We start from the raw sequence: 21007 nt of genomic DNA on the forward strand, positions 1-21007 counted from the left end.
TGTGCTCTTAATTGTATTAAATGGTAATTTGCTAAAAGATAATCTTTAAGCCAGATATAATTATGACTCTTCAACAGATCTAAAAATGAACATGTCAAGGGTTTTATTTAATTCAGTAATCAATGGGAAACCAGTAAAACAGAGAGATAGAGACAAAGAATGATGGGTTATATAGCCATTTTTAAACATAGATGGGGTTTATAATCATTCTGTCTGTCTGACCTCAACTAAACAGATATTATTTTTAAAAGAAAAAAGTAAATGATAAATAAGCTAATAACATAGATTTTGGAGCTTTGAAAAAAAAAAAAAAAAAAGAAATACAAAGAAAACTCCCAGGAGATATACTAGGTTAGTGTGCCACTAGCCCAGTCTCCTAGTTACAGCTAAGCTAAACTCTTGTTAAATACTAAGTACTTTGTTAGTGCAATGTATATATCATCTCAATCCTACCGTGTAAGCAGTATTAGTGCTCTTGTTTTACAAAATGAGATGCAAAGATGAAGGAACTTATCTGGAGTTGTTTGGATAACAGTGGCAGCACTGAGCTTTGAACTGGGCAATGTGACTCCAATGTTCACACCCTTTACTTCTTACCAAACTGCTTACCTGCACAGCTCCTATATTTGCATTAGTAAGAAGCACGGGTGCTATAAAGTCTTTGATTTTCCAGTAATACATGCAGACAAATTTTAATTCCAGTCTAAACAAAAGTTAATTATTGTCACCAAACTATTCATATAATCTTCAATTATATGAATCTCTGATTATATGTATAGTTTGGTAACAATAATTAACTTTTGTTTAGACTGGAATTAAAATCATAAACTGAAATGGTTTTAATTGATCATTGTTTTAGATCAGTGGTCCCCAACCTTTTTAGCACCAGGGACCAGTTTCGTGGAAGACAATTTTTCCAAGAATGGAGGGGTAGTGGGGCAAGACAGTTTTGGGATGAAATTGTTCCACCTCAGATCATCAGGCATTAGAGTCTCATAAGGGACATGCAACCTAAATCCCTCACATGTGCAGTTCACAATAGGATTCGCGCTCCTATGATAATCTAATGCCGCTGCTGATTTGACAGGAGGCCATGCTCAGGTGGTAATGCTTGCTCAACTACCACTCACCTTCTGCTGTGTAGCCCGGTTCCTAACAAGCCACAGACAGGTACCAGTCTGTGGCCCAGGCACTGGGGACCCCTGTTTTAGATCACTAGTATCATTGTTTCTTTTTAGGAGAAAAAGTTGAAATTTTACCACATATTTTAGTACCTCGGAAATAGTCAATTTTATATGCATGTTAGGTAAATGGAGCAAAATTTGAATTCTATTTGTTTCTCCATTTTCCCAACTTTGGGGGCAAGGAAAACCAAACCAGTTGATTGGTTTTATGTGGTATATTTCCCCATTTATTAGAATGAGAACTGATTGCCAATTAAAGAAGAGAAAGATATCAAATATTCCTAGGAACACTGGCTCCCATTTTTTGAGGGGGGTGGAGGAGAAGGCATCAATTAAAGTTGTGTCTCCCTGACATTAGGACAGTGTTGGAGGATTTCTACTCAACACATATTTGGAGAATTCAATTCCTCTATTCTGCAAAGCTTAGATAAATAAAATAATGAGTAAAATTGCACATTTTGGGAGTTATCACGTGAAAAGATAATTCTGAAAAAGATAGCATTGTGATTTGCCTTATATCATAAGATGCAGTTTTCTGTCTTGTCTCATGAAAACCATCAAGACGCCAGTTTTCTGGATGTGAAAGCTTGAATATGTTATATGGAACACTCAAGTTAATAATAAATTCCTGAGCCAGCACAAGAGAAAGGATATCTTTTAGGCCCTAAATACTATAGAAACACATTAAAGTCAGTAGAGGATTTTTCTCAGAAGTAAAGAGGAGCCAGGTCTAGAAGAAAGAGATGAGACTTAGGCATCAGCACACTGTACATCCAGTCCTGCCAGCGCCACAAGCTTTCTATGTCCTATTGGCAACTCACTCAACCTCTCTGGGCCTACGATTCTTTTTTAGTGCTGTAATCTGAAAATGGTGTTGAAATAAATGATCTCTGTAGGCCCTTTAACACTTATTTTTACATACTAAGTCAGACCAATTTTTCAAAAGCAGTATTTATTACTTTTAGTTTTTTCATTCACTACTGTAGTATTTGTCAATTTCTCAACAATCTCACGTTTATTCTAAACACTGTATTGTTAAGAGTATGTGCTGTTGCTGCCCCCAATATCCTAGATTCTGTGTAGTTTGCATATTTTTACATTCAAATATGGTTTCACATCTTTGCCTAACTGAATGAGTCATTTTCCAAGAACTCTCACACCCTCACAGATGGTAGAGCTGCCAGGTTTTACTTTATTTACATATGAAAAGGTTTTATGTATTTCAGAGCTAGCTCACTTATCTATGAGAGCTTTCTCAGTCACAGAAAAAAAGTTGACTTTTTTGTACATATACTAAAAGGCTTTTTCTGTTCCGATAGATCTTCACACAGAAATAGAATAGTGTTAGCATGTTTTTAATTTGTCTTTACCCTTGTTTTGATCCTTTGCACAATCAGAAACTACAAAATGAAAAATTATTCCATTGAGTTCTTACTCATTTCCATTGCACTTAAAAACAAAACCATGCAATTTACAGGCTTGCAAAGGAATGCAAGGATTTCGGTTTTTATTCTCGATGTTAGCACACAAATACACACAAAGTCAGGAATTGTCATCAATGCATCACAGCCATTACTTTCTAGATGGATAGAGCTAGTAGAAGAGAGTTGGCCAGAGTGTGCAGAAAGCTGCCACCTTTGAAATATCCCAGCTGAAGCCATTCTAGGTCTAGCCAACCCCCAACATGTCAGAGTCCAGCCTAAATCAGCACAGCCACATTACCTGCCACCGACCATGAATGCAGGCATGAGCAAAGAGGACATCGTATGAGCCACCCGGAAAACTCATAGACTCATGAGCAATAATAAACATTTTAAGCCACTGAGTTTTAGGGTGATGCGTTATGAAGCAATAGCTAACTGCTATACCGAATGAATATTGCCTTACAAAGGAGAGGGTGACCAACTGTCTTGAATGCTGCTTAGTGTTCAAGTAAAATAGGACAGAGATGTGACTGTTAGATTTACATATGTGGAGGAGGAGTTTGAGGAGAGAAAGTGTGGTGAGAAAGCTAGAGATAGCAGTTACAGATAACTACAAAACTATAAAAATGATCAGAGAAATGGGGCTGCAGCTTGAGACAGATGTGTGTCAAGCACGTGTTTCTTGTCTGGACTAGGAAATGTTATCGCATATTCATATGCTGATTGAAATTCCTCTAGAGGAGAAAGAATCTCTATGACGAATAGAGAGGGGAACTATTGCAGAAGCAAAGTCCTTGAGAAGGCAGGAAGCCTAGAATTCAGATCCGAAGTAGAAGAATTGGCCTTCAACAGGAAGATGACCATGGGCATGGATTCACAAACATAGTAGGTAAGTAGATCTAGTGGTAGGAAGATGAGAAAGTTCCTATTTACCGCTAATTTCAAACTAAATTCGAGGACAATGATCAGCTGAGAATGAGGAGTAATTTTAGGGGACTTATCAAACACGAGAAAGGGTAAAATTGTCATTTTAGAAAGTAAGAAGATTACTATGCTAGGAAAGTGTAATAGGATTATCAAGCAGCATTGTATGTCTAAATGAGGCTTATTGTCATAGTTTTAAAATGAGATTAAGTCAGTTTTGTGTTTTCCTCTGGTCATGGTGAGTTGCTCAACTGCAGGAAGAGAGTAGGCAGGTAGTCTGATTTCACCTCTAAATTCATCATCAAAGACTTGAGATTAGCTCCCTTGTCCTGTGTCTTTTAACTCTAAAGTTGAACTGAAATAATTCTTCTTGAAAGACTACTATGTCCCTAAACTTAAAGAAAAGAAAATTATTGGAAATAAACCACTTAAAAGAAAGATAGAAATCTAAGCATAGAGCTCATTACAAAAATAATGATTCCATTTTATCAACTTGAAGAAATATAACTGTGATAACTGCATGCTTCTCCTGTTTCCTGTTCTTCCATCTCAGCTCTCTTGGGACTGCCTAATATTGGCAATGCAAGGAGTTACTAGTGTAGTGAGTTTGCTTACTTCCAAGAGTCACCTGAAAAAGCTACTTATCAATGACATAAATGACTGGAGGACCTTATGTCCCGTGCAATGTTAATTATTCATTTACTCACTCACTTATTCAGCCATAATTATTGAATTATGTGACAACATACATTTGAGATTGGTAGTAGAAATACAGACATGGCTATTACCAAAAGTGACAAGTCCTGTATTCTTACTCCTACCACTTCCAGTGACCCAGCTCCTCAAGTCCAGTTTAAGATAAGGTACATTTTGAGTGAACTGGGGTTCTCTGTGCCATCTAATAAACTAAACTCCTGCAATAGGTATTGTGAACATAAAGAATATTTAATACTGTGTAGTTTAACACAGTAATTAAGATCACCATCCCTCAGACTAGACTATTTGGATTCATATATAAGTAGCAAATATAAGTGTCTATAATAATGGTAATTATTATTATAGTTGAAAAAAAACTAAACCAAATACGCTGATATAAAGACAAAATGAGTGTGGAAGGAGGTTATGAGGGAGAGAATGCCAGAAAAATCACTGTAACTTCTTTTGCAGACAGTTTAAATAGACCATTATGAAATTCCCTTATTTTTAAACTAGAGTAACTAAACTGTTTCCTCGTGTTCAGTTAAGTAGAATCCAAAGGAACAGAAGTTTCACTGAGCCTGTTTTATCATGCTAGCACTTCCACTGAAAAAGTATCTGTAACTGTTAACTTGTTATCATTTTTATTAATGTGTAATCAATTAATAAGAACATATGTGTTCCACAGACAAATCCCAAGGATATTTAAATAGAGATAACAGTGAATATGAGAGCCTTGCCAATATTCTGAAGACCTGTTTCCTAGTGGAATTCACAGTTTGTAGTCACAGTTCAGAAAGATGCTTTCCTAAGCAAAAATGTAAATATATCCAAACACTCCAAATAAAACCACAAGCACTGAATGTTATATACATTTACATCTACAAAGGAAGCAAGAAGCTTTTCATGGTGACAAACTAGAATCAGCAAGGTTTAATAGAGCTGGCTGTGATTTTGCTGATTGAAACTTGCATAGACCACTGCTCATGAAAAGACTTTCAAAATTGTGTGTGACCACACAGAAAGTCAAGAGGGACCATCAGGCATGAATATAAACCAACACAACACCAGCCATGAAATGAGTAAATGTGTCTAGTGAAAACGAACAAACACCACTCCCATTAAGTCAAGTTAAGGGCTTGCTAATAATGGTGAGAAAGTTGAAACAACAGTGTCAGCAGCAGCATTCAAAAATAAAATAATAATAATATTAAGGCTGATTTTTACAATATGCTAATTCCCTTTGCCTGAAGTTTCCTTTCTTCCTTCTCTGCCTGACAAACCCTACTAGTTTTTTAAGGCAGGTGTGATGGTTAACTTGAGTGTCAACTTGACTGGATTGAGGAATCCAAGTATTGATCCTGGGTGTGTCTGTGAGGGTGTTGCCAAAAGAGATTAACATTTGAGTCAGTGGGCTGGGGAAGGCAGACCCACCCTTAATCTGGTGGGCACCGTCTAATCAGCTGCCAGAAAATATGAAGCAGGCAGAAAAAACGTGAAAAGGACAGACGGGCCTATCCTGCCAGCCTACATCTTTCTCCCGTGCTGGATACTTCTTGCCCTGGAACATCGGACTCCACATTCTTCAGTTTTGGGACTCAAATTGGCTCTCCTTGCTCCTCAGCTTGCCGACAGCCTATTGTGGGAACTTGTGATCATGTAAGTTAATACTTAATAAACTCTCTCTCTCTATATATATAATGAGTATATATATACTATTAGTGTATATATATATACTATGAGTATATATATACTATTAGTGTATATATCTATACTATGAGTATATATATACTATTAGTGTATATATCTATACTATGAGTATATATATACTATTAGTGTGTATATACATATACTATCAGTGTATGTAAATATACTAATAGCTCTTGTGATCATGTAAGTTAATACTTAATAAACTCCCATATATATACAATATACTATTAGTATATATACATATATGAATAGTACTTGTGATCATGTAAGTTAATAAACTTGTGATCATGTAAGTTAATATTTAAACTCCAATATGTGTGTGTGTGTGTGTATACACACACAACTAGTTCTGTCCCTCTAAGAGAACCCTAACTAATATAGTGGGGTATAAGGGCTTGTCTAAGGGGTATAAGGGCTTGTGAAGTCATATCCAACTCCCTAGGAAACCTGGCCATTTCCTCCTGCATGATTTTAGAGACCTGTTGTAGCCCCTATCATGTTGCGTGGCTTTTAGTCATATTCATCACCCCTTTCTACTGTGATTTCCACAAAGGCAGAAGCTATCTCTTGCTCATCTTTTTCTCCAAGGCCTAACTCAATGCTGAGCACACTGTATTGGTTAATGATTAATTAACAAACTTAATGTTAACAGTAATCAATAGTTATAATATAAGACTAGCTTCCCATAAACATGCCAATAGAATCTCACAGAGTTAGAACTTAACACATTTCTTAGAGTCTCCTGTTGGTTTGCCAGAAAGGCAAAAGAACCCAAAATATGAGGCTAGGGGTTCTCCTGTTGAATGATGGAGAAGGGGGTGTGTTTACAACCATCCAGGAGAACATGCACAAAGGCTCAGAGGTGGAGAGAATATGATGCAGATGTGGGAAGTTAGAGGATTGCATTTAGGGAGAAGACTAAAATTGCTGTTGGAGAGGTTAGAAGAGTGACTTATGAAAAGCCCTTTATGTCATGCTAAGAAGTTTGTTATTTAATTGAAATGAGTGGGAAGCCATTGATCGACTTTACGCAGCAAATTGACATTAAGACAATTGTGCATGCAATGATCAGACACCATGCAGTGGAGAGAAAGAAGGACTAGACTGGAGACAAGGGAATCTGTTAGGACCTATTTTAGTAACCCAAGTGGGCAATGAATAGGTCTTTATCTACAGAAGGAATGGAGATAAGAGAGTAGAAGGAGGTAATAAAGAGGTGGAACTGACCTGACTGAGAACTGGCTGGATGTAAAAAGAAAAGAGAACCTCATAGAAGGCTGAAGAATATAAAATATGAATGAAAAATAGGAAAAAAAGACTGTGGGCACTCTGAAGAAAGAGTCCTTGAGGACAAAGAGAGAACCAGAAGTCAGCTGTCTTGCAGAAGCAGGCTGAGCTTACATCTTGGTTTGCTCATACCAGCAGCCAGTCCAGTTTGTATCCATTTCTTTGGTCCAACTATTATTAGTTCCATCTTTCACTTTACAGTTGTTATCCTCTGAAGAAACCAAAACTAAATTGACATGTCTTTAATTTAACATGAATGAAATCTTACCGAATTCAATTTTGTCTCTGCTTCTACCTGACACAATTAACACCTCTTCTTCCCACCAGAATTTTGACCATAGCTCCCAATTTCTGTTCAGTTGTCTCCATCTCAATCCTTTTATACCTTCTAGTCCAGGCCATTATCTCCTTCTCCTCATTCCCCACCCTTAAAATACAAAACAATACAGATAGCTTGGAGATCTGGAAGGGTTGGTAGGTGTATGAAATATTCTCATAGCTTCTATATATTGATCATCCCCCAGGATGTACAGCTGCCAACTCGCATACGCAGGTGGACTCTGTTTTGACTTGTAACAACCTGGAAGGAATCTTACACCATCATCAGCTTTCTCAAAAGAGCTTACCTCTTCAAGTGAATTATGGGCTTTATACTTTTTCTGAATATTGATGGGGTCAAAGCAATTTTATTCATACTGTAACATGCAGCATTTCACTTGAAAGTATCCTTTTGCAACAGCCTCTCCCCAGTCCCCCGAATCTCTTTGGCTATTCCATCAAGCAGTCATTCTTTGCTACCCTCAGTAACACAGAGACCGGCCACCTACTCTCTTTCCTCTTGGAGAATTATCTTCCTTTCCCTCTTTCCCTGCCTACTTCACACCCCAATATATGCCTTGTATCAGAAGGATAATTAAATGTAGCGCCAGCTTCTATCTCCAAAACTAACATTTCCATATCCATCATTTTTCTCAGCAAACAAAGAATTATCCAGCTACCAGAATTCAACTTTTAATAAGGCAGTGGGGGATTTTAAATAACCAACTCCTAACTTTAAACTACTTAACACTACACAAGTTCTCAGGATAATCTACAAAACTCCCCTTCTGCTGAAGCTATTCTTAAATTCTAGGAAGGAATGGAAACACTGGGTTTTATATTTATCTTCTTAAAAATGTAGATTTAGGAACAACATCCATAGAGATTTTAACTGAGTAGATCTGGGATGAGGCCTATGAACCTGCTTCCTTAATAAGCAGGTGATTCTGATGCAGGAATCCATGCTTTGAGAAATGATTGTTAAGACTCAATAATATAACATCATTTAAGAGAAGAATTTGAATTCCAACTCTAGATGCTAGAAACAGTCTCAACAAATCCAGCCCTACAGATATGGCAATAAGTTCTTCCCTTTCCCTGTATCAGGCCAGAACAATGGCAGCAGGATTTCTGTGCATCAGAAGTAGGAGTAAGAGAAGTGAATAGGCTAGAAACATTTCTAACTTAAGTAAAGAAGGTTCAGGTTTAAGAACATAGAACACTACAGAGGACCAGTAGAAAGGAAATAAATACCTTCAGTCTAAAAGTGAAGGGGGAAGTCAATCTCATATGGAAGATTTCTATATATCGAGCAATTTTAGTTCATGGAAAATGTATACCAGGATTAATTTTTTACATCATAACACTAAGAGCTGTCATCTTAAAAAGAAGAATAAATTAAAGGAAAATTAGACAGCATATGATATCTGAGTAAATAATTAAAAAATCATAGATCAGATACAAATTTTTGTGAAAGTGGACTGAAAACAAAGACACGTTTTGTTGATTTTGTTTAAACCGAACAAGGATAATTCTCCTTAATATCTAGATACATGAGATCTAAATAAAGTGAGTAATGCTGGGAATGTACACTCTGGAGCTGGACTTTGCATTCAATTCTCAGATCCAACACCTAAAACAATCAGAACATAATCCTTTGGGTCTTTTATTTATAAAATAGGGCTAATGATTTGCTTTGTAAGACTGTTATGATGAGTTATTGCATTTAAGGTACTTAGATAGTGCCTGAACCATAAAATGCCCTTTAATTTGATAAATGATAGCTATTAATATTAAAAAGATGAGCATGTTTTGAATATCTTTATTTGACTAATGTAAGGAAAGGAGTGTAGCAAAATAAAAAGTAAGTTAAATGGGTAGAGATTATGGAATTACAGGGAAAACCATAAATAATCTGAGCACCTACAGAATGTGGTAATAGCTATGGTAAGAAGCTTTTGGAAAAATTTTACTGTCTCCTTGGATACCACAAGGGCTCACTTCCCAAGGGCTTCTCAAGTCAGAAGTCCAATAGTTTCTCTGCTTAGCAGAAGTACGGAAAAGTGAGGCTGGGTGCGGTGGCTTACACCTGCAATCCCATCACTTTGGGAGGCCGAGGCGGGCAGATCATCTGAGGTCAGGAGTTCTAAACCAGGCTGGCCAACATGGGGAAACCCCATCTCTACTAAAAATACAAAAATTAGCTGGGTTTGGTTGCAGGTGCCTGTAATCCCAGCTACTCAGGAGGCTGAGACACAAGAATCACTTGAACCCAGGAGGCAGAGGTTGTGGCGAACCAAGATTGCATCACTGCACTCCAGCCTGGGCAACGGAGTGAGACTCCATCTCAAAAAACAAACAAAAAAAAAAGTATGAAAATGTATTGTTTATTTAATTTTTACATGAGCTGTGCATGCTAGTTGAATAAAGGACTCCTTCAACAAGGATGGGACAAGAATGGTTTACAATTTGGAAAATTAGGAAGATGGGCTTTCCCTTAACTTTTCATTTTAATTAAATGTCATAGAAATTTTCAACAAAATGACAAGATGGAAAGGAAAGAGGAAAAAATGATGATAAAAACTGGAGATGTATAAAATCTGTGTTTGCCTATTCTTGTTCACCTCCTAGTGGGCCACCTCATTTTATACCAATTTGAATAGTTTTTATATGTACTGTCATACACATTATCTTTCTCTTTCCTGATCCTAGTCTTCAACAATCTTTTTTCTTATTTGTCAGTTTTTTATTTAATAAACTATAAGCTCCATGAGGATATGAACCATGTCAGGCTTCGTGAAATGTGAAGCAATATAATATAGCTTTGGTTATACTTGAAGCAGGATGACATAGAATTTGAAGGGTATCAGTTATAATGCTTTGGTTTGGTGGCATTAAATCCCATTCAAACTGGTTCAAATGATAAAAGGGACTTGTTGGCCCAAGACAACTAAAATTTCCAGCAGTTGAACTCAGTTTAGATGAAGCTTGATCCAGTGATGACATCAAGACCTGGTTTCCAGTTACCAAGACCAGATTTACCATTTTTCTATTTCCATACAATCTCTAATTCTCTTTCTCCTTATAAAAATGGGGAAAATAGTATTTACTTTACAGATTTTTTGTGAAAGATAATTATACATGTAATACACTCAGCAAAGTGTCATACATTGTATGCAGCAAATAAAAATTAGCCCTTATGATTAGGTACCTAGTACCCCTCAGAACAGAGCCTAACATAGTATTTATTGTAAATATAGAAAATATTTATTGAATGAACAAATGACTAAATTAATGAACAAATGCTTGTGCACACACATAATTTCACTTGCTTCACCAAATAGGTAGGAGAGAGAAAAGCCCAAAAGCAGTGAAACTAAATAAATATTTGGATAGGCTGCTTTTTATATACTTAGCCAGTGCACATAAGCACAGTTTCTAAACATTTTCCAGGTCACTGATTTCCCACAAAGACATGAGGGTCTAAATTAAGCTATAAAACTACCTTTCAGATATTCTAACGTAAAAAACATAGATGCATAAGGAGGTAGAGCAAGATGATCAAATAGAAGCCTCTGACCATCACCTCCCCTGCAGGAACACCAGACTGAATAAATATCCACACAAGAAAGCATCTTCATAATAACCAAAACTAAACTAAGCAATTACACCACCTGGTTTTAACATCATATCAAGTTAAGAGGCACTAAAGATGGTTGAAAACAGTCTTAAATTGCTGACACCACCCCTCCACCATCCCTCAGGAGGGGCCACACAGTGCGGAGAGAGAATTTGTGTGCTTGGGGGAGAGAGAGCACAGTTATTGTGAAGCATTGCATTGGAACTCAGTGCTGCTCTGTCACAGCAGAAACCAATATGGGGCAGAATTCAGCCAGTGCTCATGGAGGGAGCATTTAAACCAACCCTAGCTGCAGGTGCATCATCCACCTCAGGGGTCAGAACCCAAGTTCTGACTAGCCCCAGCAATGCAGGCTAACATGCTCTTGAAACGTATCAAGGCCACAAGGACTGCAATTCCTGGGCAAGTCCTGGTGCTATGCTGGGCTCAGAGCCAGTGGACTTGGAGTACACATGACCTAGTGAGACACCAGGTGGGGTGGCCAAGCAAGTGCTTGCATCACTCCTCCCCCAACCCCAGGCAGCACAGACCACAGCTCTGGGAGGCATTTCTTTCCTCCGCTTGAGGAGAGAAGGAAGTATAAAGAGGACTTTGTCTTATAACTTGGTACCATTTCAGCTACAGTAGAATAGAGCACCAGGCAGAGTCCTAAGACTCCTCTTCCAGGCTCTAGCTCCTCGCTGACATTTCTAGACATACCCTGGGTCAGAAGGGAACCCACTGCCATGAAAAGAAGGACCAAGTCCTGGCAGGATTCATCACCTGCTGACTAAAGAGCCCTTGGACCATGAGTAAATATCAGTGGTACCCAGGCAGTTATCACCACAGGCCTTGGGTGAGACTCAGGATAATGCTGGATTCAGGTATGATGCAGTGCATTATCAGCTATGATAGCCATAGGGAGAGATGCATTCTGTTTCAGGAAAGGAGAGGGAAGAGTAAAGGGGACTTTGCTCTGCAGCTTGGGGACCAGCACAGCCACGGGGTATAGAGCACCAGCCAGGCTCCTGGGATTCCCAATTCCAGGCTTGGGTCCTGGATGGCATTTCTGGACCTACCCTGGGCCAGATGGGAGTCCACTTCCCTGAACGGGGAGACTCAGGCCTGGCAGCATTCACCAGAATGTCTGAAGAGCCCTTAGGCCTTAAGTGGACATCAGTAGTAGTTGAGTAGTAAGTGCCATAAACCTGTAGCAGTAGTGGCCATGGAGTGAGACTCTTTCTGCATGAGGAAAGGAGAGGGAAGAAGAGTGGGTAGGACTTGTCTTGCAGTTAGGGTGCCAGCTCAGCTGCAGTAGAACAGAGCACCAAGTAGATTCCTAATGTTCCCAACTCTAGGCACTGGATCCTGGACAACATTCCAGGACCTCCTCTGGGCCAGTCAGAGTTCATCATGCTGAAGGATAGGACACAAGCCTGGCAGGATTTATTACCTGCTGAATGAAGAGTGCTTGAGCCTTGAGTGAACCAAGGTGGTGCCCAACAAGGGGTCATTACAGGCCTTGGCCAAGACCCACTGCAGTGCTGGCTTTGGATATCACCTCATGCAATCCCAGTGTTGGTGGCCAATGGGGGTGTTTGTGTCACCCTTCCACTAGTTCCAGGCAGCTCAGCAGAGAGAGAATCTGTTTCATTGGCAGAAACTAAGGGAAGAGAACAAGGGTTTCTTCCTGGTAATCCAGGGAATTCTCCCAGATCTTAGCCAAGACAACCAAGGAAATACCTCTATGAGTTGACAAATATCACAGTGTTACTGGGTATGGGATGCCCCAAATGTAGATATGGCTGCAATGACCAAAGATTTAGATCACAACATTCAATTCCCTTTGAATAATTAGAAATTTTTCCCAGGAAGAATGGATATAAAAAGCCCAGACTGCAAAGACAATAATGAATACCTAACTCTTCAATGCCCAGACATTAACAAACGACCACAAGAATTAAGACCATCCAGTAACACATTACCTCATCAAACAAACCAAATAAGGTACCAGTGCCCAATCCTAGAGTGACAGATGTGTGACCTTTCATAAAAAGAATTCAAAATAGCTGCTTTGAGGAAGCTCAGCAAAATTCAAGATATCACAGAGAAGGAATTCAGAATCCCATCAGATAAATTTAACAGAGATTGAAATAATTTTTTAATAGTCATTATTATTCACCAAGCCTGGCATGGTTCATGTCCTCACAGAGCTTACATTTTATTAAAAATAAAAACTGACAATTAAGAGAAAAGAAATTTTGCTAAAGACTAGGATCAGGAAAAAGCAGGATAATATATACGACAGCATATATAAAAATATTCAAATAACAGAGAACTTCCCAAACCTAGAGAAAGATATCAATATTAAAGTACAGGAGATTTATAAAACACCAAGCAGATTTAATTCAAATAAGACTACCTCAAAGTAGTTAATAAGCAAACTACCAAAGGTCAAGGACAAAGGAAGGATCTAAAAGCAGCAAGAGAAAATAAACAAATAACATACAAAGGAGCTGAAATACATCTGGCAGCAGACTTCTCAGTGGAAACCTTCCAGGCCAGGAGAGAGTGGAATGACATATTTAAAATGCTAAAAGAAAAAAAAAAAACTTTTATCTTAGGATAGTATATCCAGCAAAACTATCCCTCAAACATGAAGAAGAAATAAAGATTTCTCCAGAAAAACAAAAACTGAGGTATTTCATTAACACCAGACCTGTCCTACAAGAAATGCTAAAGAGAGTTCTTCAGTCTGAAAGAAAAGGATGTTAACAAGCAATAAGAAATCATCTGAGGTACAAAAATTATAGGTACTAGTAAATATACAGACAAACACAGAATATTATAACACTGTAACTAGAGTACAATCTACTCACACATTGAGTAGAAAGACTAAAAATGAGCATATCAAAAATAATAACTACAACAATTTGAAAACATAGACAGCATAACAAGATATAAACAGAAACAACAAAAAGTTAAAAAGTGGGGGAGAGGAAATTAAAGTGTAGAGATTTTATTAATTTTATTTTTGTTTGTTCATTAGTGTGTTTTTGCAATCAGTTTTGTCACTAATTTAAAATAATGCACTGTAAGATGTTACTTACCCCAAATGATCTGTCCACCTTGGCTTCCCAAAGTGCTGAAATTACAGGCGTGAGCCACCATGCCCGGCCTGACCAACATGGTGAAACCACACCTCTACTAAAAATAAAAAATTAGCCAGGCGTGGTGGCACTTACCTGAAATGCCAGCACTTTGGGAGGCTGAAGCGGGTGGATCATTTGAGGTAAGTAACATCTTATAACCCATTATTTTAAATTAATGACAAAACTATATATCTAGATAGATAGATAGATAGATAATCATTAACACCAGACCTGTCCTACAAGAAATTCTAAGGAGAGTTCTTCAGTCTGAAAGAAAAGGATGTTAACAAGCAATAAGAAATCATTTGAGGTAGAAAACTCATAGGTATTAGTAAATACACACATACACACACACACATATATCATTATATGATATATAACGGGATATATATATCATTATATGATATATAACGGGATATATATATAATTATATGATATATAACGGGATATAGATATCATTATATGATATATAACGGGATATAGATATCATTATATGATATATAACGGGATATAGATATCATTATATGATATATAACGGGATATAGATATCATTATATGATATATAACGGGATATAGATATCATTATATGATATATATCTCCTATCAGTTCTGTCCCTCTTGGGAGCCCTGACTAATACAATGATGATACTGCAAAAAGCAATCTACAGATTCAATGCAATTCTCATCAAAATGCCATCATCATTTCTCACAGAACTAGAAAAAACAATCCCAAAATTCATATGGAACAAAAAAGAGCCCACATAGCTAAAGCAAGACTAAGCAAAAAGAACAAACCTGGATATATCACATTACCTCACTTCAAGCTATATTACAAGGCTATAGTTAACAAAACATCATGGTGCTAGCATAAAAATAAACACATAGACCAATGGAACAGGATAGAGAAACCAGAAATAAAGCCAAATACTTATAGCCAACTGATCTTCAACAAAGCAAACAAAAACACAAAGTGGGGAAAGACACCCTAATCAACAAATGGTGCTGGGATAACTGGCAAGCCACATGTAGGAGAATGAAACTGGATCTTCATCTCTCACCTTATACAAAAATCAACTGAAGATGGATCAAAGACTTAAATTTAAGACCTGAAACTATAAAAATTCCAGAAGATAACATAAGAATAACTATTCTAGACATTGGCTTAAGCAAAGAGTTTATGAACAAGAACCAAAAGCAAATGTGACAAATACAAAAGTAAATAAATGGGACGTAATTAACCTAAAAAGCTTCTGCACAATAAAAGAAATTATCAGCAGAGTAAACAGACAACCCACAAAGTGGGAGAAAATATCTGCAAAGTATGCATCTAACAAAGGACTAATATCCAGAATCCACAAGGAATTCAAACAAATCAGCAAGAAAAAAAAATAATCCCATCAAAAAGTGGGCAAAGGATGTAAATAAAAAATTCTCAAAAGAAGATATATAAATGGCCAACAAACATACGCACAAATGATCAATGTCACTAATTATTAGGAAAATGCAAATTAAAACCACAATGAGATACCACATTACTCCATAATTAAAAAATTAAAAAACAAAGATATTGGAGTGGATGCAGTGGAAAGGGAACAGTTTTACACTGCTGATAGAAATGGAAACTACTACAATCACTACAGAAAACTGTATGGATGTTTCTTGAAGAACTAAAATTAGAACTACCATTCAATCCAGCAATCTCACTACTGGGTATCTACCCAAAGGAAAATAAGTCATTAAATGAAAAAGACAAGACACTTGTGCATGCATGTTTATAACAGCATAATTCACAACTGCAAAAATACAGAACCAGCCTAAATGTGCATCAACCAAGTCGATAAAGAAAATGTGGTATATATACTCCACGGAATGCTACTCAGCCATAAAAAGGGAGGAAATAATGGCATTCATAGCAACCTAGATGGAGTTGGAGACTATTATTCTAAGTGAGGTAACTCAGGAATGAAAAAACAAACATTGTATGTTCTCACTTATAAGTGGGAGCTAAGCTATGGGGATGCAAAAGCGTAAGAATAATATAATGGATTTTGGGGACTCAGCAGGAAGGGTGGAAGGTGGATGAGGGATAAAAGACTACACACTGGATACAGAGTACACTGCTCGAGTGACAGTGCACCAAAATCTCAGAAATTACCCCTAAAAAACTTTTCCATGTAATCAAAAACTACCTGTTCCCCAAAAACTATTGAAATAAAAATGTAAAAAGACAGAGAGAGAGGCTGAATTTGTTATTGCGGCATTATTCACAATAGCAAAGACTTGGAACCAACCCAAATGTCCAACAATGATAGACTGGATTAAGAAAATGTGGCACATATACACCATGGAATACTATGCAGCCATAAAAAATGATGAGTTCATATCCTTTGTAGGGACATGGATGAAATTGGAAACCATCATTCTCAGTAAACTATCGCAAGAACAAAAAACCAAACACCGCATATTCTCACTCATAGGTGGGAATTGAACAATGAGATCACATGGACACAGGAAGGGGAATATCATACTCTGGGGACTGTGGTGGGGAGGGGGGAGGGGGGAGGGATAGCATTGGGAGATATACCTAATGCTAGATGACGAGTTAGTGGGTGCAGCGCACCAGCATGGCACATGTATACATATGTAACTAACCTGCACAATGTGCACATGTACCCTAAAACTTAAAGTATAATAAAAAAATAAATTAAAAAAAAAAGAATGTACGCTATCACAATAGAATATATATATTAAAATTAAAATTTATTGTAAAAATAAAAAAAGAAAAAAATAAGCCAAAAAAAGAAAAAAAAAAAAATCCAACAATCTGTTACCTACAAGAAACACACTTCACCTAGAAAGACACACATAGACCAAAAATAAATGAATGGAAAAATATATTCCATGCCAAAGGAAAACAAAAAAGAGCAGGAGTAGCTGTAATTACATCAGAGAGAATGGATTTCAAAACGATAACTATAAAAAGAGACAAAGAAGTTTATTATATAATGACAAAACTATAAAAAGAGACAAAGAAGGTTATTATGTAATGATAAAAAGGTCAATTCAGCAAGGGAGTATAACAATTATGAATATATATATGCACCCAACACTAGAGCACTCAGATAAATAAAGCAAATATAATTAAAGCTTAAGAGAAAGATAGACCCCAAAACAATAACAGCTTGAGATATCAATCCCATACTTTCAGCACTGGAAAGATCGTTGGGGCAGAAAATCAGCAAGGAAACATGGGACTTAATCTGCACTATAGTCTAAATTGACCTAATAGATATTACAGAACATTTTATCCACTGGCTGCAACATACACATTCTTCTCCTCAGCACTTGGATGATTCTCAAGGATAGACCATATGTTAGGCCATGAAACAAGTCTTTACAAATTCAAAAGAATTGCAATCATATCAAGTATCTTCTCTGACCACAATGGGATAAAACTAGATATAACAACAAGAGAAACTTGGAAACTATCCAAATATATAGAAATTAAACAATATGATCCTGATTGACCAGTGGGTCAATAAAGAAACTAAGAAGGGATTTAAAATTTTTTTGAGAAAAATAAAAATGAAAATACTCTGTACCAAAATGTATGGGATACAGCAAAAGCTATATGAAGAGGAAAGTTTATAGCAAAAAGCACCTACATCAAAAAAAAAGTCAAAAACTTCAAGAAAAAAAGAATCTAATGATATATCTTGACATGAAGAGACAATTTTCAAAAGAAGATACACATATGGCCAATAATCATATAAAAAATCTCAGTATCACTGATGATTAGAGAAATGCATATCAAAACCGCAATTAGATACCATCTCACAGCAGACAGAATGGCTATTATTAAATTAAAAAGTCAAAAAATAGCAGATGTTGGCAAAGTTGTGGAGAAAATGCTTATACATCCTTGGTGGGAGTGTAAATTAGTTCAACCATTGTGGAAAGCAATGTGGTGATTCTTGATCCCTTCCTTACACCTTATACAAAAATTAATTCAAGATGGATTAAAGACTTAAATGTTAGACCTAAAACCATAAAAACCCTAGAAGAAAACCTAGGCAATACCATTCAGGACATAGGCATGGGCAAGGACTTCATATCTAAAACACCAAAAGCAATGGCAACAAAAGCCAAAATTGACAAATGGGATCTAATTAAACTGAAGAGCTTCTGCACAGCAAAAGAAACTACCATCAGAGTGAAGAGGCAACCTACAGAATGGGAGAAAATTTTTGCAACCTACTCATCTGACAAAGGGTTAATATCCAGAATCTACAATGAACTCAAACAAATTTACAAGAAAAAAAAAAAACAACCCCATCAAAAAGTGGGCAAAGGATATGAACAGACACTTCTCAAAAGAAGACATTTACGCAGCCAAAAAACACATGAAAAAATGCTCATCATCACTGGCCATCAGAGAAATGCAAATCAAAACCACAATGAGATAACATCTCACACCAGTTAGAATGGCGATCATTAAAAAGTCAGGAAACAACAGGTGCTGGAGAGGATGTGGAGAAATAGGAACACTTTTACACTGTTGGTGGGACTGTAAACTAGTTCAACCATTGTGGAAGTCAGTGTGGCGATTCCTCAGGGATCTAGAACTAGAAATACCATTTGACCCAGCCATCCCATTACCGGGTATATACCCAAAGGATTATAAATCATGCTGCTGTAAAGACACATGCACACGTATGTTTATAGCGGCACTATTCACAATAGCAAAGACTTGGAACCAACCTAAATGTCCCACAACGATAGACTAGATTAAGAAAATGTGGCACATATACACCATGGAATACTATGCAGCCATAAAAAATGATGAGTTCATGTCCTTTGTAGGGACATGGATGAAACTGGAAACCATCATTCTCAGCAAACTATCGCAAGGACAAAATACTAAACACCGCATGTTCTCACTCATAGGTGGGAATTTAACAATGAGAACACATGGACACAGGAAGGGGAACATCACACACTGGGGCCTGTTGTGGGGTGGGGAGAGGGGGGAGGGATAGCATTAGGAGATATACCTAATGCTAAATGACGAGTTAATGGGTGCAGCACGCCAACATGGCACATGTATACATATGTAACAAACCTGCATGTTGTGCACATGTACCCTAAAACTTAAAGTATAATAATAATAAAATTTTAAAAAAATTAAAAAATAAAATAAAATTACCATTTATGGATGAAAAAAAAGAAAGAGCTAAAATCAGAACTATCATTGGTCCAGCAATCCCATTGCTGTGTATATAACCAAAGGAATATAAACCATTCCACCATAAAGACACGCATGTGAATGTTCATTGCAGCACTATTCAAAACAGCAAAGACATGGAGTCAACCTCAATGCCCATCAATGGTAGGCTGGATTTTTTAAAAAATATAGTACATATACACCAGGGAATACTATGCAGCCATAAAAAAGAATATTATATCCTTTGCAGGAACATGGATCTCGCAGCTAGAGGCCCTTAACCTTAGCAAACAAACACAGGAACAGAAAACCAAATACCTCATATTCTCACTTACAGGCCTGAGCTAAATAATGAGAACACATGCACACAAAGTGGGGAACAACAGACACTGGGGCCTACCTGAGGGTAGAGGATGGAAAGAGGAAAAGGAGCAGAAAAAATAACTACTGGGCACTAGGATTTGTACACGGGTGACAAAACAGCTTTTACAACAAATCCCCATGCTGCAAGTTTACCTCTGTAACAAACCTGTACATGTCCTCTGAACCTAAAATAAAAAGTAAAAAAAAATCATTCTCAGAGAGAGATTATTAATGGAAGGTAAATAGGGGGAAGTTTTCATTTTTCATACTGTGCATTTCCTCTTGAATTTTCTGACATGTATTTTTTTTTTCTGAAATATTAAAAGTGGTCAACCGGGTGGTGAGCTCATTGGTCATTCTGAGGTAGTTTTCTTCATTTTTTCTGTATTAAATATTCTATGTTATTGAATAAAGCTATTATGTGTTAACAAGAGAAAAAAAAGAACTAGAAAAAAGCAAAGAAAACTCAAAACTTGCAGAAGAAAAGAAATGATGAAGACCAGAGCAGAAATAAATGAAATCAAAAAAAAAAAAAAAAAAGAAATACAAAAGATCAATGAAAGAAAAAGTTGGTGATATGGTTTGGCTCTATGTCCCCACTGAAATCTTATCTCGAATTATAATCTCCACATGTCAAGGGAGGGAACTGGTGGGATGTGATTGGATCATGAGGTTGGTTTCCCCATGCGATTCTCGTGATGCTGAGTGAGTTCTCACAGATCTGATGGTTTAAACGTGGCAGTTTCCCCTGTGCACTCTCTCACTCTCTTCTGTCACTATGTAAGATATGCCTTGCTTCCGCTTTGCTTTCTGCCATGACTGTAAGTTTCCTGAGGCCTCTCCAGCCATGTAGAACTGTGAGTCAATTAAACCTCTTTTATTTATAAATTACCCTGTCTCAGGTAGTATCTTTATCACAGTGTGAAAATGGACTAAAAGAGTTGGCTTTTTGAAAAGATAAACAAAATTGACAAGTCATAGCCAGACTGACAAAAAAAAAGAAAACAGAAAAAATCAAATAAATAAAATCAGATATAAAAAAGGACACATTACAACTGATACTGCAGAAATTCAAAGACTCATTAGAGACTCCTATGTGCAACTAT

Source organism: Pan paniscus, chromosome 1 (genome assembly GCF_029289425.2).
Source record: "Pan paniscus chromosome 1, NHGRI_mPanPan1-v2.0_pri, whole genome shotgun sequence".
Classification (NCBI taxonomy): domain Eukaryota; kingdom Metazoa; phylum Chordata; class Mammalia; order Primates; family Hominidae; genus Pan; species Pan paniscus.